The sequence below is a fragment of the Mesoplodon densirostris genome, chromosome 15 (genome assembly GCF_025265405.1).
Source record: "Mesoplodon densirostris isolate mMesDen1 chromosome 15, mMesDen1 primary haplotype, whole genome shotgun sequence".
Taxonomy (NCBI): domain Eukaryota; kingdom Metazoa; phylum Chordata; class Mammalia; order Artiodactyla; family Ziphiidae; genus Mesoplodon; species Mesoplodon densirostris.
In genome coordinates this window covers 37,054,195-37,069,958 of record NC_082675.1, presented here as the reverse complement: position 1 = coordinate 37,069,958, position 15,764 = coordinate 37,054,195, and positions in this window count along the sequence as shown.

The window sequence follows — 15,764 nt, the reverse complement described above, 5'->3', positions numbered from 1 at the left end:
CGGAGGTCTGCTCAGTTAGGAGCTGTATCCTGACTATTTTGACATTAACAACTTTGGGTTTATTCTGAGTGTGATGGATTAGGGCCCAAATGAAATGAATATCAATTGTATTTAAGGCATCTTAAAATATGAATATATACTAAACTTTTGACAACTTTTGTACAATATTTCGGAGTCTTCTGTCAAATGTCAAAAAATTGATTTGAATTTTCTTTTCATTATGCCAAAATACATGTCTATGAAAAAAACCCTTTCCTGTATCTCATCCTCCACACAGATTTTTTTTGTTTTGGTTTTGGTTTGCTATTAATTTTATGACTTGGAATTGATTCTAATCCATGTATGCTCGATTTATTTTCCCATTGTTATAGAAAAGATTTTCAGAGTTAAAATGGCTTTAGGAGAATTCCATTTAAAAGGCATATTGGGTTTGAGAGGAAATAATCTCTCCCCTTGGATAGGAGAAAAAAAAAGACTTTGTAATAGATTAGTCAGTTCATATAAATCCATTCAGTTATCTAATATACTTTGGTAGATGTTTACTAAAGGGTATGGAGCAGCATCAGGTCAGAGAGATCTGGAATAAAATATTCATCTATAAACAACCACTATATTTGTTCTCTGAACCTGAGGGACTGCCCTGATCATCACCATCCATTTCAGACAGTAGATATGTCACCTACTCTTTGAGAAGAACACTGCAAAATGAAAGAAACAAAAGAGCCAAATCTTTGAGTCAAATTTAAAAATAGCAGGAAGATATGTACTTTTAGAACAACCTTTTCTCGTGAGGGAAAAAAACAAAACAACAAAAACCAGGCCATACTTTGGAGGTGGTGGTGGGGCCTTGGTGACTACAGGTATCACATAGAACTGAGTGGAAGATTCAGGAAAAATATACCGCTGAACTTCACTGGGGTAAGCAAAGTGGTTGGATCTCAGCTGCCAGGGGAGTGCAGGCACTGAGTCAGCTCCTGGGGTTCAAGCCATCCTGTCTCCAAGTTTGTGAACTCTATGCATTGTCAATAGTCAAAGTGCTTCCTTGGCTATCTCTCATTTTCCCCCACTGACAATCATCCTACACATCTCCCAACTCCTGGCCACAAATTCATCTAAGCAGACAAATATTGGACCAATCCCAGGACTGTGTTCAGGGCGCCTGCAGAGGATGGGGCCTTGGAAACCTTGAGACTTAGGGAGAGACTCTGTCCCAGGGTAAGGTTGGACAAAATATAAAGTTGGGGAATCTCCCTCTAGTCAAGAGCAGAGTTGAACACACCCCACTCCCAATGTTGATATGGCCATTAGAACATTGAAATATGAAATTGAAGAAAGTTTGGAAACACTTCCATTAAAATATTGCTACTTTCTTGTAATAAGATTTCCTGTGCAATCTTCTAAATATCAGCAGGCTATATATGAACATTGAGTAAAACAGGAAACTGCGATTGAAATTATTCATTTGGTTTCCTTTTTTTTAAGAGATTGGTTCTATGCTGTTATTTCTAAACTGCCATTATAAATAACAATTAGCACTATTTGAAATTAATAATATGTTTACTTGTTGACATCTGCCTGCCCACAAGGGGAAGCCAGCACTGCCAAGGAAAGACCTTTTGGGTCACGTTCATCACTCTGTGACTGAGAAGCGTATACTCTAGTAGTTCAATTGTGAGGCCTGGAGTCAGACTACCTGAGTTTATACCCATAACATTACACACATAACATTACAGCTCTGTTACACAAATAACATTTTATGTCTCAGATATTTCTCTTGTAAAATATGGATTGTAATTGTCCATACATCATGGGTTGTAGTTGTGAGGTATTCGAGTGCCTGGCACATGATAAGCACTAAATAAGTGTCAGATGGATTGCACCCCTAGCATCTAAAACAAGGCCAGCACTTCTATCAAGTAAATATTTTAAAATAATAAACAGATGAATGAATGGTCACCTTCAGAAAATACAGATGAAAGCTTGGTAGAATGAAAAGGATATAAAGGGGAACCAAGTAAATAATCAGTAGAAGTTTTTTGATCACTTACCACATTCTAGGAAGAGAGGAAAATATAAGACAGAATGAAAGTACAAGTAAAAGAGGACAGAAATTGTGTGGAACAGATCACAAAAGTTTTACTGCTTTAGACCTGGATTTTATTTCTAGCTCTCTAGGGTCTGCAGTAGTGTGTGGCCTTGAGCTTGTAAGTGTACTGGAATAAATCGGATAATTGATGCATGGCCAGCACTTGGCTCAGTGCTCTGCAAGTCATGACATTGATGACACTATGAATGCCATAAAGATAACAGTCCTAACTATATGTAGTTTCAAAGACCATGGAAAACATCAGTTTCCCAGGAATACCTCCAAATTTCGATAATTGATTTGATGTCTATATTTCGACATTGATTCATATTATTATTATTATTTTATTAATTATTTGTATTCTTAGATATCCCCTGTGTTTTAGGACTCAGTCATGTTAAAATAGAACTGCCTCTAGGAATTATATACTACCCTTTTAACCTTATTAATCAGTTGCAGATCGCTTTAGTATGGATATATTTATGAGATTCTTTTTTGATAACACAATTTGACAAGCATTCCAATTGGAAAAATAAGACTTTTTGATTCCTTGTTAGAATCTAGGGATGATGAAAACTTGGAATATCAATAATAAATTGAACTTACTTCAAAAAATTGGGAAGGGCACCACTAGTTAACAACATTCAGGTTCCCTGTATCTTGAAATGAGGCTAGAATGTATATGATCTCAGAGACTGGGCAATGTTTATTGACTCTGGGACATTTTTAAGTATTTTCATGTTGAGTAGCCAAGATGTATGCTTTCAGTGTCAGCTTTTCTTCTGTCCTTGCAGCTTAATGATCCTGTGAATCACTAGACAGAATGTAAATAACAGAGCTGTTTCCTCAAGTGACCTGCTAGCCAGGTTCCTTTATTCATCCCTCAGCAGAAAAGCAAGAAGTCATATTTATTCTACTCATTATGGAATACATGGATGAGGTGGAAAATGACCTGGTAGAATGTACAAGCAAGGCAAACTGGCAGTGAGTGCTTCTTGTCTTATCAAAGAAGTATATAATGGCTCTCGTTTTATTTTTCTGGATCAAATCAATACAGTTTCTCTAAAAGATGTTGTCTGCTGATTCCACCAAATGGATAATGGCCATGTACTGGTTGCAAATAAGAGTGCTTAAGGAGAAAATTATTTCAGCAGCTGTTCCCAGGCAAAATAACTATTAATTTATATAGTGACTCAGATTTCAAGACTCTTAGTTTAATTTTCCTCATCTCTTCCAATTACCCCTTTAGCTCTGACTCACTGGTTTAGTCCTCTCTTTAGAATTACATTCTTGGGAATTCCCTGGCGATCCAGTGGTTAGGATTCCGCGATCTCACTGCCAAGGGCACGGGTTCTATCCCTGGTTGGGAAACTAAGATCCCCTCATGTGGCCAAAAAAAAAAAGAAAAAAATAATACATTTTTAGCTCTTTAGGATTCTGTTCTTTCATCACCATTCTATAGGACCAAAATAATATCCACTAGTTCCCATTCATGGCTTTCCCTCTCTCTCTTACTTTGGATCCAGGAAGTCTTCCCAGGTTAAAGAGACAAGTTTTTTGTGGAAAGTCAGGAACATATTTTCTATTCCTATAGCATCTCCTTTTGGATATTTAAGTTTAATTAACAATAAGAAAAAACAAAATAAAACCCAAGAAATAAAGCAAGCTAATTAACCTTTTTAAATGATCTCTTTTATTGTAGTGTGCTTTGATTAAAAAGATGAGTTAGTCTCTTGCCTCTGCTAATTTTTAAATATTTGACCCAGAAAATCATTTAACCCTTCAACTCCCTCATCCATAAAAAGGTAAAATAATATCTATTTCATGTCATAATAGTAAACAAAAAGGTTTAGAAAAGATGTAGACTACTTCATAAATTTAAAAATCCTAAATGATTCAAAGTTTGCAATCTCAGAGTGAACACTTTTCAGTTAGGTAACTAAAAGCAGACTGAATAAGAGATGCATGCCATGGGTTATCCAGGGGTCTCTCAACTTTTGCCATTGTGTATACCTATCAGAAAAAAGGTGAACACAAAATTTCAAAATATGTATTTTAAAATATATGTTCAAATTTGTAGTTTGTACTTGTACTTTAAATACAAATTTATATGTAAAGTATATACCTAATCTCCTGAGAAAAAAATATATGTTTTAAAATATAAATAATGTAGAAAAAATTAAAAGGTGACATAAACACTATTTGGCAAATCAATTTTAAATTTTAAGTTCTCTTTATTTCAATACTTGGTTTTATTGGCTGCTATATTTGAAAGATACAACACAAGTAAGTGCATAGGCCCAAAGGAAGAAGTACTCATTTCCTGCCATAGCTTGCTCATAATTGATTTCACATGTGATGTAATAGGAACACTCAATAGTAAAATACAATACTGTAAAACTTCTAGAGGCAAACAGGAGAAAATCTGTGTAACCTTGGTTTTTTATCATGAATTTTTAGGTACAACACCAAAAGTATGACCCGTGGAAAGAAACTGATGTTAGATTCTTTTAAAATTAAATTTTTCTGTTCCATGAAACACACTGTTAAGAGAATAAAATGACAGCCACAGACTGAGAAAAAGTATTTTTTAAAACATATAAAATATCCAAAATATTTAAAGAGGACTTAAAACTCAACAGTAAGAAAATAAACAACCCAATTAATAAATGGACAAAAATTCTGAATAGACCCCTCACCAAAGACGATATACAGATGGCAAATAAACATTAAAAGATTCTGAACATCATTTGTTACTAGGGAACTATAAATTAAAAGGACAATGAGATACCACCACACATCTATTATTTATAATGGCTGAAATCCAAAAAACACATTGGTAATGACATACCGGTGAGGCTGCAAGGCACCAGAAGCTCATTCCTTGCTACTGGGAATACCAAATGGTACTACCATTTAAAAGACAGTTTGACAGTTTCTCATAAAGCTAAACATAGTCTTACCATACAGTCCAACAAGTGGACTGCTTGGTGCTTACCCAACTGATTTAATATCCATACAAAAACCTGCACATGGTTATTTTTATAAGTTAATTTATAATCATCCCAAACTGGAAGCAACTAAGTTGTCCTCCAGTATGTGACTAGATAAACAAAAGGGTGGTACATCCAGAAAGTAGGATACTATTCAGTTACAAAAAGAAAGAAGCTATCAAGCTATGAAAAGCATAATGTATATTGCTAAGTGAAAAAAGCCAGTCTGAAAAGACTGCATGTCATATGATCCAATTATATGACATTTTAGAAATAGCAGTTATAGAGATGATTAAAAGGTCAGGGGTTTGGAGAGATGGAGAGAGGGTTGAATAGAGCAAAGCACAAGATAATTTTAGGGCAGTGAAATTGTTTTCTATGATACTTTAATGGTGGATACATAGCATAATTAATTTGTCAAAACCCAGAATGTTATAGCACACTCAGTTTATTTTTAATGTATATGAATTCAAAAAATTATTTAGGAGGCTGAGGGATCCCAGGAAAGAATGCAGAGTAAGACACATGAGAATCCAACTGTTATTACAAATTTAAGAAGAAACCTCACTGAAAAGGATGGCAGGAAAAGATGCTGACCAAATTAACCCTGGAAATGAGAGGAATCTGTAAAACCAACGGCAAAGGGATTGCACAAAAAACTGTACTGTAGTTGACCAAGTGGTTTTCTACAGGGGTGTGGGTTAACAATTCTGATACTGCTATGCATGTGTAGTGGAACTGAGCGCTTAAGTAAATGGATGGGGGATGGTGGGAGCCTGGTTTCTCACTGTTGGAGTGAGACTTTACAGATAAGCAGGCGAAGGAAGTTACAATGATTTATGTGGTAATATATTAGGGTAAAAAAAATCAATATAAGCTCAAGTTTAGCTAACTATACATACAATTGGTTTAATCTGGAAATATTTTTAGATATGTGAACATATATGAATTGGTATACATATATATCTAATTGCTGTGCCAGCTGGCAAAGACTAAAAGCAACAACACCTCAGTAGCAATGAGCAAATCCAGTGCACAGATCTTGTTTTCCAATACTGTTATTTAATAAGAGGAACTAGGGCTCCTTGGAGAAATGGCTGATTCTAAGACTAAAGCAGGCAATATACAGTGAGAGCCAGGAACATATTTTAGTGCCAGAAAGCAAGGAAGTGCTATAAAAATATTTGATGAAATTATGAAGGTATATCAAAGAACACAGGAACCAATTTAAAGATCACCCAATGTCCAAAACTGGAACAATTTGAGCAAAAAAAAAAAAAAAAAAAAAGGCAGTCCTGGATTATAACCCAGGTATAAATAAATATCCATACTGATATGAATAAATGATTAAACAAATTAGTAAATACAGACAGGAGACAAATCTCCTGTGCCAAATAATTCTAAATAATTTGTAGAGAGACTCTGTTCTCAAAGAGGGAAGCATAACCCCCCACTGCTTAAGGACTGACATTGTGACTCCCTTCCTAAGAAACAGTATGGAGAGGGAAAAAAAATAATTCTGCAGTAGAGAAGGCTGACAAATGCTAGTTCGGCCAGGTGACCAAGGTCAACATCAACAGTCATAAATCGTGTTGATAGTATTTACACTTGACATAACATGATGATAGTGGCAATTTACCTCTGTCATCTTCCTCCTAGGAACTCATTTCCCTACACTAACTATGAGAAAAACTTCAGACATATTGCATTACAAGGGTCTTCTACAAAATACCCGAGTAGTACTTAAAACTGTTAAGGCCATCAAAAACAAGGAAAGTCTAAGAAACTTTCACAGCTAAGAGGTGCCTAAGGAAACATGGTTACTAGATGTAATGTGGTATCATGGATGAAATTCTGGCACAGAAAAAGGACACTAGGTTTAAAACTTAAAGAAAACTCAATAAATTGTGACTTAAATATATAATACTGTTTCAACATTGTTTCATTTATTAAAAAATGTACCATTCTACTGTAATTTGTTTATAATAAGGGAAACTAAGTATACGTATATTTCATATAAGGTATATGAAAACCCTCTGTGCTATATTCTCAATTTTTCTGTACATTTAAAACTTTAAAAAAATAGTCTAAGAAACACAAATGCAACAAATATTAAAATAGATGGGACAACAGGCATAAACTAATAATGTTTTAGACAAACTGGGACATATGATCAACCTACTAAAAAGGTCATTAGCTAGAATCTCAAAGCACACTACACCATTATTATGAGGTTTACTCTGTAAGATTGTTTATGAAAAATTAATTATATCAAAGAATCATCCTGATATTCTCAAATAGTAAGACTTATAGTGAAGGTCCTCTAGTATTATACTTTATCTAGATTTCCTTGCCCATGTTTATATACATTTTTAAACAAACTTGTCAATTTCCATAAAAAAATTTGTGGCATGTAGGGTTGGTGTGTTGAATCCATGAATTAATATGGGAAGTATTTATATCTTAACAATATCTATCCATGAACATTTATCTAGGTCCACATTTCTCTCTGCTATGTTTTGTAGTGCCTTATCAGCTATATGATATAGCTGATAAATATTTCTCCAATATTTAGAATTTTTTCTATGTTCATGAGAGAATTAATGAATAATATTATTTTCTTGTAATATCTTTATCAGGTTTTGTTTCAAGAATTTGTTGGTCCAAATCAAAGAGTTCAAAGTGTTCTTTATTCCTCAATTTTTAAAGAGAGTTTTGTGGGACTGACATTATTTTTCTTTTCTTTCATATTTGAAAGAATTTACCAGTGAAACTCTCTTGGCCTGAAGTTTTCTTTGTGGGAAGATTTTAAATTATGAATTTAATTTCCCTAATTGATGAAAGGATATTCACGGTTTTTCTTTCTTCTTGGGTTCACTTTGGTAAATTTTCCAAGGTCTATGTTCAGTCCTAAATGAATCAGTTGGTTGAGTTACCTTTGTGCCATAATAAAATAAACTAGAAAACTGGACAAAATAGAGGAAACAGCAGCCTGAAACTCTGGTGCTTACATGTTGGACCATAAGATAACCATGAGAAAGGAAAGCATGTGTCAGAAAATTAGAGAAGAAACCCAGAAGGAGGTGGAGTCTCTAATAATTTCATGAAATTGACAAGGCATCCTTGGATATCTTACCTTTTGACTCCTTTTATGTGAGCAAATAAATCTTTCAGACCCTGTTGCTTTGGGTTTTCTGTTATAGTCAGAAAATCTAGGGAAAAAATTCACACAGTTATTGACACAGTTATTTAAGAGTATTTCTTTTCCCCACTATTCTGAAAACTCCTTGAAAACAAGGGAAATAACATACATATCACAAATCTTTACAGAAAGTATCTTAGTGGTTGCCTAGGGTTGGGAGGTTGTAAGTGAAAGGTAATAGGGAGTGACTGATAATGTATATGGGGTTTCTTTTTGGTGTTGTGAAAAGGTTCTCATATTAGAGTGTGCTGATGGTCACACAATCCTGTAAATATACTAAAAATATTAAATGGGTAAATTGTATGATATTTAAATTATATATTAATAAATATATGTATGAATGGATATGCATACAAGAGATCATGGTGTTATTACGAGTTTGAATTTGATGGCTAAGAAATGGATAATAAAACTTTGGACCCATAAAGGAAAAGAAAATTTAGAATGTTGCCAATACTATAATCTTGTGACAAAATACACTAATAATAAATATGCTCACACATAGAATTTGATATAAACAGAAAACCTTCCTGTTAAACCTGAATGAAGGACCTGGATTCTCTTACTTAGGAAGGAAAAGAAGTGGATGGGACTTTTATGCTTAAAACACATTTTTGATTGCAGGATGCCATGGATGGGTCCATCAACAGAGTTGTCTATTTTTAAAAATAGAAAACAAAATCTTTTCCCAAAGTGCAAGGAAGAATAGACAATGATTGACAGAATAAATAGAACACATGATTCTCCTTTGCATTTGGAGTTAGAGAATTAAGTTTGGGAAAGAGGATGGGGTCATATCTTAAATTTTAAAGAGCATCTTCAATAAATAAAAGTCTGTATAAAAAGAGCAAATGAGGAGTTTCAGTTAAAAATAAGGAAATTTAGTTTTTCTGATCCATCTTTAGGCTCCTTCAACACTGTCAGTGATGAAAAATATTTATTAGTTAAATGAACAAATTGAAGCTATGTCTGGAGTCTCTCAAATAATGCAATTGAAACAGTGAAAATATGTTTTAAACATTTTACATCAGCCCTTACATGCTATGAGGGATGGTTTGGAAATTGTTTAAAAATAATATGACTGCCATTCTAGGTAAAATAATTTCTGTCCTCATATCTTTTATTGATATTGTTCAAAGTGTTTTCATCTGTTTTCCTTCCCTTCCTTGTCTCTCATTCTATTTCTTTTATTTTTCTTCTCCTTTATCTGCAGATTCTTGCAATTACTCTCAACATAGAGCATAAGACAGCTTCCCAGGAATGCCTGGATTTGGCTTTGAGAAAAAATGTATGAGCATTCTGGGTTTTGGAACATTACTTCACTAACTAGAGTCAGGAAGGATGATTTGGAAAAGAGAGAAGACGTGTAGATTAGGTAAGAGAGGATTAAAATAACATAGATACAAAGTGACAAGCCTTAGTGAATTGCTAACAATGCTAATGGAAAGGAAGAAGTGAAACATTACAAAGGATAATAATAAATATCTGGATGGGTATGCACACAAGAGATCATGGTGATATTATGAGTTTAGATTTGATGGCTAAGTAATGGATAATATAACTTTGGATGTATAAGGGAAGAGAAAATTACAGTTGCCAATACTGTAATCTGGTGACTAAATACACTAATAATAAATATGCTCACACAGAATTTGATATAAACAACTTTTGTGCTTAAAACAGACATTTTTGATTGCAGGACGCCATGGATGGGTCCGTTAACAGAGTTGTTTAGAACATAGTGTGAGTGAGGAGAAGGTGGTAGGTCAGTTCAGCATAACAGGCTGCACTCCTCATGTTACCAGTGAACACATCCATTAGTCACCAAATGAAGCCAGGGATAGATGTGTCTGTTTGAATGTAAAAGTGTCACTATTATTGGGGAAACATTAAGTATATGTTCTATTTACTACAAGTCAGTTCTCAGAATGTCAGGAAGAGAATAACCTCTTTTAGTCAAAAATGATCAATTATAGTATATGAAGAAAGAAACAACTAGTTTCTAAGTAGTAAAATAAAATTCTGCATTTTCCCCATGAGTTGGCAGAGGTTATTATATTGATCAATTTAGAGAAATGCATGATTGTAGAAAGGCGTATACTGAGATAGTAAATAGTCAAACAACCCAACTAAAGACTTTTTATCCCCTAGAACAATTTTCTGACCTGATTCCCTATTTCATGAATGTTAGTTTCTAATACAGATATTGACTCAAGTGTGCACAGATTACCACAGAAAAATGGTCTTTGTTACTACATCTTTCACTGCACATTAGCTGTCAGAATGCATTGCATACAACAAGTAGTCAAGGCAAGGAGTGTAGTCTACAAAAATAAAAACAAAAACTGTGAAGTAACAACTTAAGTCTTTTAGAATTAGCAAGCATATTTTCAGTAGTTTTATAGCATTTGTAATGAGTCTGTGTTTTAAAAATAACAATAGAAAAAATGAGTTCTGACTTCTTTTTTGAATGTGTGTTGTAATGCCTGAATTTCTCAAAGCATATGGTGATTCTCAAAATTATCCTTTTTCCACTTACTGCTAGAAATTTCTTGCCTACTGATTTCAGCACTTCTTCAGTGTGTTAAAACCAATTAGTAATACATCAAAGGGTTCTTTTCAATAACAGAATGTTTAAACTACTACAGAACATTTGCACATCGTGCTCTGTGAAAATCCATGATCATGTGATCTTTGTTCTGTGCCTATGAGGTTAAATTCTTAAATATGTTTTCATCACCAAACTGGAGTCCCATCAGGAAGCAACCTAAACAAAAATAAATGAGCTAACCATGACTATAATGGTAAATTCTGTGAAACTAACATTATTAAGCAGTCATTTATCTATTTTTACTAGATATATAGATTTTCTCCCCTAGTTTTCCCTACAGTGTAATTAATTAAAATCAGTTATTTTTTAATATAAAAATCCAGCAAAAATTAATGAACTAACAGACTGCAGCAACAACTACAACGGCAAGCTACATATTGCCAAACGTTTGCTTTTGATCTTATTTCTAGTTCAAATACAATTGAAGATCATGCAAGTGCACATTCATTAATTTATACAGATTGCACACAAAAATCATATTCATTTCACCAGTATAGTTTGTATTTATTTACAGGACTATGGGTTACTTTGGTATCAAATAATTCAGAACTAGAAGAAAACTCAGAGTTATGGCAGAGGCTTTAAGTTCATTATTTAATATTATGAAGGAAACTTTGAAAAAGAAGGAAAAAACTTAACTGAAAACTGATACAAGCTTCACCCCATCTGGAAGGGTACTTTTCAGTGTTACTTTGGATGCCTCCATCTCTTGACGTTTTTTCATTTCTCTGTCACCACTTGTCAAGCAACGTCATTAAATATTCTATTATGGTCACTCTCTGGAGGATCTCTATCATAACAGAGAATCCAGTCAATTCTATATGTTGCTCCTGGATATGCCAGTGGATAGTGGGAAAAAAAGCATGAGTTGAAGTTGAATCCCAGCTTGACTACTTAATAACAGTGTCCAAGTTATCCAATCTCTTTAAGTCTCAGACCCCTCATTTAAAAGTGAGATCATAATATATATTTCATAGTATCTTGTGAGGAATGACTGTTAAATATTGAATTAAAAGCAAGTAATATCATGTTTTACACATAGAACATTTTTAGTAATTGATTCAACAATAATGCTGCTGATAGTGGAGATCCCTGCACATGTATTTCAGCAAGTAGTCAAGAGAAAAATGGTATTTGGCCGCTAAATAAAGAATATGAATATAAGTATAAAGCTTGGGTTGAGAATTGGAAGGTCAAAATTATTTATATCTCCTTTGAGGTAGAGAGAAGGAAGGAAGGAAAGAAGATAAATGGATAAATAAGACTTGATGCATGAAATCAAGCAGTTTGCAATGTAGGGCTACCCTATCCAATATGGTAGCTACTAGCCACATGTGGCTACTGAGCACCTGAAATGTGGCTGATCCAAAATGAGATGTGCTGTAAGCGTAAAATGTACTCTGAATTTTAAAGCTACTTGTTACAAAAAAGAATGTAAAATATCTCAGTAATAATTTATATTGAAATGATAAAATATAATGTTTTGATATGTTGAGTTAAATGAAATGTGTTATTAAAATTATTTTTCCTTTTTCAATATAAATACTGCATAATTAAAAATTATATGTGTGGTTCACATTTTATTTTTATTGGACAGAGCTAGTTTAGAGAAAGAGACAGGCCTGGGAATAGCTCTATCTGAATTACCTAAGTGTTAGGGAAAATACTGGTAAGTGCATCCTTATTCTCAAGTGGCATTTAGTGAAGGTTCTCAAAGGGGATGGTATTTGGATTGTACATAAGAAAATGAATATATATTGAAAACAGTAAGGAAGGCCTTGTTACCTGCTGTTTATCAGACAAAAAAAGAAAATTAGAGGAAGACTCCAGTTGGACCTGGAGTTAGCCTCAGGGTATAGCTAAGAAAGTAGAACTGACTTCTCAATTTCACAGCCAGAGAAGGATTTCAACTGAAATAGACTAACCTGAGAGACACCTGGTTTCACAGATGCTATGAACAAGACAAATCTGATCTGGACAATGAAAATTTGCTGGCAGTCCCTTAATTTTAAACATAATGTAGTTTTAAAAATTGTGCAGATGTCGTTGCATAAAACAGAAGAGGGAAGTATTTTGCAAAACATGTTTCTTTTTTCCAGAGAGTTAATAATACCATAAAATCTTTAATTATTCTCACTTTCAGACACAAAATTCAAAATGCTCCTTTTCAAGATTTCATAAAACATCTTTAATTTTGTTCTTTAATTTACAATTCCAGACAACAATAAAAAAGTACAAGTCCTGGAAACATCAATTTAGGTTCATTTAACATACACTTTTCTCCATATTTTCTCAATTAAGTTTTCATGATTTATATGTTTCCTATCACTAGTAACATCCTTCTTAAGTGGAAACTCCACCCATTATAAAATTAATGAAGGTTCAATAAGGTATCTATATAATTTCAAAACCAACATTGCATTACAATTGTGCTGATGCTTCTAAAACTGCATTATTGGTTTGTAGGCAATTATTAGAAATATCAGTTCTTAGATAAAGACAAGTTTGAATTTAGAAGATGAAAGATGATCTAGGGATGTTAGTGTATAAAAAATGAAGGGGTAAGTTGTTTAAAATCAAAGGGGTGAGTGACAAGACCATCTCGTACAAGCTAGGACAATAACACTTTTAACCACTTTTAAAATTTATTATCCATTTTGGAAAGTGATATTGATGAACATCTGCTTAATTAAATTACTATGCTTGTCTTGACAGACTTATTTGGCTAGAATGATAACTAAACATGCAAATTTGTAGGCAGATCACCATAGAGCTTATGCTAAGGTTATAAGATCATACATATATATTTTTTTCATATTTTGATGTTATTAAGCATAATAAAACATGTAACTTTTTCTTCTTTCCCTCTTTCCTTCCTTTGTTACTTTCATTTTATGTTTCATGTTATACTTCCATTGCTTAAAGCGACATGAATTTTTTTATAATGTGAATGGGTCAGAGATTGCAATAATATATGTATCATATGATCATAAGATAATAAGAACCGTTTGGACATGGTGTTGCTATGTAAACCTTAGGTCAAACTGCAATTTTTAAAAATTATTACAAAATAAATCTACTTGAGATAGGAACATGACATTGAATGAATGAATGTATGAGTTCTATTTTTACAATGAAATTGAGAAAAAGGATATATTTTCATAGGGGCATGCCTGACTATAAAATTATGTCAGTATTTAAGCAACCAAGAGAAAAACTCTTAATTTTGTGTTTAAACATGTTTATAAAATATATTTAGTATTCTTTAAATTACAAAAAAGTCAATAAAGTAATAATTTAAAATATGAATTAGATTTGCAAGAACTATGTGTAATTAGCATGTGTCATGGCTTTCGTTTCAAGTGTAAGACTGTTGACATCAAGGTGGGAAACTAAATTAACCATGGTGCATAGAGTATTGCAGCAAATGCTACTGTCAATATAGAAAAATATATCACCCACCCCCCAAAATTTCCTGACATGCTACCACTTTGTAGTTAAAATCTCCCACTACCTTTAAGCCCTGGCAGTCACTGATCTGTTTATTTTTCCTATGTAAATATATAAATGGAATCATAAAGTGTGTAACCTTTAAGTCTGGCTTCTTTCCCTTGGCATATTTCATTTGAGATTCAACCATGATGCTGCATGTACCATAATTTGTTCCTTTTTATTTTATTCCATCTATGAATGCACCAAAGCTTGTTTGTTCATTCTCTAGTTTAGGGATGTTTGCTACAATACCCTATGCATTTAAAGAAACTCATAAATGTCTATGTCAAGCTCACTGTATCTGCAGGAAAAGTGGCGCCAGTAGCCTAAAGGCAATCTACCTGACAAAAGTTCCATATGCAGGCTTTTGGAAGCAAAAGTATCCCCAAGCCAGGAAGGAATGCACAGAAAAGATAGAGAAATTGGAGGGTGTATTTGTTTCCTAGGGCTGGGGTAACAAATTCCCACATCGGGACGACTTAATCAGGAAAAATGTATTCTCTCACCATTCTGCTGGCTTGAGGTCTAACAGGGTTGGTGTCTTGTGGAAGCTCTGAGGGAGAATCTGTACCTTGCTTCTGTCCTGGCTTCTGGTTGTTGCCAGCAATCATTCTCGTTCCTTGGTTTGTAGGTGTATCCCTCCAATCTCTGCTTCCGTCTTTGTGTGGCATTCTCCATGTGTGTCTTAACATTTTCTTTCTGCGTGCCCAATTTCTCTCTTCTTCTAAGGACACAAGTTATTGAATTAGGGTCCACCCTAATTCAGTATGACCTCATCTTAACTTTGTTACATCTGCAAAGACCCTATTTCCAAAGAAAGCCATATACATGGGTACCTGGGTTTAGGATTGGAATATATCTTTTAGGGTGATACATTTCTACCCACAATAGTTCTGGAAGAACCTGGTGGAATAGCAAAAATGTTCACTATAGCCTAGGAAACAATAAACACACCCTTTCTTTCCAGTCTACTTATTTATTTGGACCAAAGGGACATCTTAACACCTCTGCAGACTTCAGTGTTCTTGTCTGTAAAGGAAAGGATTTGGATCACCTGCTTTCTAGGGACATGTTAGACATATAATTCTGTGATTCTCTAATTCAAGGTCATTGGTGCTACTCTATCAGAGTAACAAAAATTAGTAAACAGTGAGTCCATGGCTAAATATTGATTTACTTTGATTATGTTAATAAATTCTAGAGAAACTTCTAAATTCTGCTTGAATTGGAGTTATAAAATCACTAGCTGCCATGGACTTCAATAACATTTTAGTTATCTGTTAAATTATACTTAGGAAAATGTGTTGTTATGTAATATCAAAGCAAGATATTTTCTTTCTTTAATTATTGACAAGAATAGCCACAGATACATTACCTCTT